Source organism: Marmota marmota, unplaced genomic scaffold, assembly GCF_001458135.2.
Source record: "Marmota marmota marmota unplaced genomic scaffold, marMar, whole genome shotgun sequence".
In the NCBI taxonomy this organism is placed as follows: domain Eukaryota; kingdom Metazoa; phylum Chordata; class Mammalia; order Rodentia; family Sciuridae; genus Marmota; species Marmota marmota.
Window position 1 is genome coordinate 58,452,656 of NW_026000174.1, and position 3,058 is coordinate 58,455,713.

Here is a 3,058-nt window from a genome sequence, read left to right on the forward strand (position 1 = left end):
TTCTTTTTTTAAATATTCTTTTAGTTGTAGTTGGACACAATACCTTTATTTTATTTATTTTTATGTAGTGCTGAGGATTGAACCCAGAGCCTCACACATGCTAGGGGAGCACTCTACTGCTGAGTCACAACCCGAGCCCTCCTTTAAATTATCTGACACCACTCCTGCTGCAGCTGGCATCTGTAATCACTCCACCCCCACTTAGAACCCAAAATACCGGAGGAAGGAAAATCTCATAACTTAACTGTTTTTCCCTATTAAGCTAAATCCTGCTACCCAACCAGAATATAAGCAATACCTTTTGCTGTTATTTAAAGAATTGCAATCTACTGACTCAGGGCCAAAGGAGGGTGAATCCGTTTTTCCAACCTCACCCTCAAATCCTCTATTGCTTATTTGTGTGTGATTCCCTATGTTTTATTTCAACAACCTTTAAATGAAAGGGGAAATACAAGGTTTGGCTCTCCTGTCATTGGAGCATGTTTATCAATTGCTGAAGGTAGACCTAAATTAACTCCTTGTTTAAATGATTGGCCAGCTACAGGCTATTGGATACTGATACTAAGGGTAGGAAGCAAAAATTAGCAAATGTCCAAAAGCTCCCTGTGTCTACCATGCTCAGCCCTTTCCAATCCACAATAAATCATTATTCATATTCAACCATGTGTGGAAACTATTATAAAATTTACAAGATTTAAAACAAATAGGAAAAAGAACTTTTCTGAAAGAATATAAACTGCAACACCATGCTTTAAAAGAATAATCTTATTTAAAAAAAAAATGGTCACAGCAGTTTTCTTTATTTTTTAGCTTTTGCTGGACCTCTAACTTTCCCAGTCTTGCATTTAAAATATGAATTACAGGGCCTATAACATTTCCTAGGTTTATGAAAAACCAGTTTAGACAAAAGAAGAAAAAAGTGTCCCTTTTGAATGTAAGCTGCTTGGCAGGCTATCTTATCTGTTTTCAGCCAGCCTTCTAAACCATTTTCTCCCTAATGTTAGAGAACAGAAATACAAAAGTAGAAAAATTCCAAATATACAAGCTTTCATAAAAAAAAAAAAATCTGAAAATTTCACAGACTTTAAATCAACTCTTATCTGAGCTAAAGTTACACTCTGACCTGATGAAGAAGATAGTATTGTGACCATGTAAGTTTTTTAATATTTCACATAAGTTAATGTATTTTTCTGATCAGTCTTATTTTATCTAACTGTAAAACTTTTTACATTCATTCTTTGTCCAAAGTTCAATTTCTCCAGAGTTAATTCTTAAATACATTCAAAAATTTATTTTAAGAAATCCTTAGAGGAATATAAACATAGTGATGCTGTGGATAAATCTGATAATCTGAAGGACAGATAGCCAGCTATCTGAAACCTTTGATTTCAATGTCCATCGGCTGTTGGATATTATATCTGACATTTCCAATTATACAGGCCTTTCTTATGTCTATATATTATATACGTGGTATTAAATTGGTATTTAAACAAATCAGTGCTCATCAACTAAAATTTAAAAAATTAAATAAACCAAATAATTTAATTCAAATCAAACAATTGAATAAATATATAGATGTCTTTAAGGTTCCAGCTCATGGGTTTTTCTTGGTGGCCAAACAATAAAGTCTTAATTTCTAAAGAATATATAAAATATAATATAATATTCTTTACTTCTAAAATTTTTCTTCAACAGGAAAGAGATGATTGATACTATCAACCATATTTTTCTAATATATTTATTTTACAATTAAAATAATTAAAACAAATAAATTTAACATAAATGGGATTAATCTTCATAAGTATGGTTTCCTAAATAAATTAATTAAAAATTATAGCTGATGCCCAACTGATTTCTCCTTTTTTTTCCAGTTGTTAAAGAAACAATAGGATGCTACCTCCACTATTTATCTGATTCCCTCTCTAAAGCAGACTTTATATAAAATTAACAAAACTGTCAACAATATGATGGATCAAATTCCTATATCTATTATACCATTACCATTGGTAGTTTTCGCTAAAAATAAATAAATAAATAAAAACCTACAGCAATAATTACTATTTATAATCAAGATATATATATATATATATATATATATATATATATATATTACTTTAAACATTATTACAGATTCTCAATATATAGTTAAAATTGTTCCTCATAATTATGTAGCTGTGTTATCTCCTGAATTTGATTTCAATTTACTATTTTTTAACCTTTTAAACTCTTTTTTGCAGTGTCATATGTCTCCTGTCTTCCTCACTAATATATGAAGCCACACCAAAATTCCTGAACCTCTGACAGACAGTAATGCCCCACAGACAAAGCTATGACATCCCTTTATTCTTTATTTTCAAATGCTGTAAAAGCTCATGGATTTTTTCATTATAACACTTGCTCACTAATGAAGATGTTTTCCATTTCTTCCCAACAGGCTTATACCATTGTCAATAACTGTTATCAATGTACACCTTTCCAGGATCCTATGTGGGAATCTATAAATTCATGAGGCCTACAATGTACTTTGAAAATGGATGTTACTCATTTTCCTCCTTTTCATCCTTATTCCTTTCTTCATGTTTCCATTGATACTCACTCTGGGTTTATTTGGGGTAGTGCCCACTGGTCTAAAAAAATGCATCTACTTACATTTATTGTTTATTATTACTCTGCTTTGCTAATATGGGAAAACATTCTTATTTAAAAACAGATAATGCCCCTGCATATACATCCCATGCTTTTGTACAATTTTGTAATCAATAGAATATAATGTTAACTCATGGAATTCTTCATAACCCTAGTGGACAGGCTTTAGTTGAATGAGCATGTTGTACTCTTAAAACATATCTTTTTAAATAAAAACAAAAAAAGGCACCTAGCCTCTCTCATATTAATAATGACTTAAATATCATTTTATTTACAGCTAATGCACTCAACATGTTACACAAAGTTAATACTCACAATTGGTGATCTGCATTGGATTGACATTTTCTTCCCAAACAGCCATCATCAAAAATTTATTTAAAATATGGGGTTCCACCAGACCCAGGAGGATAGG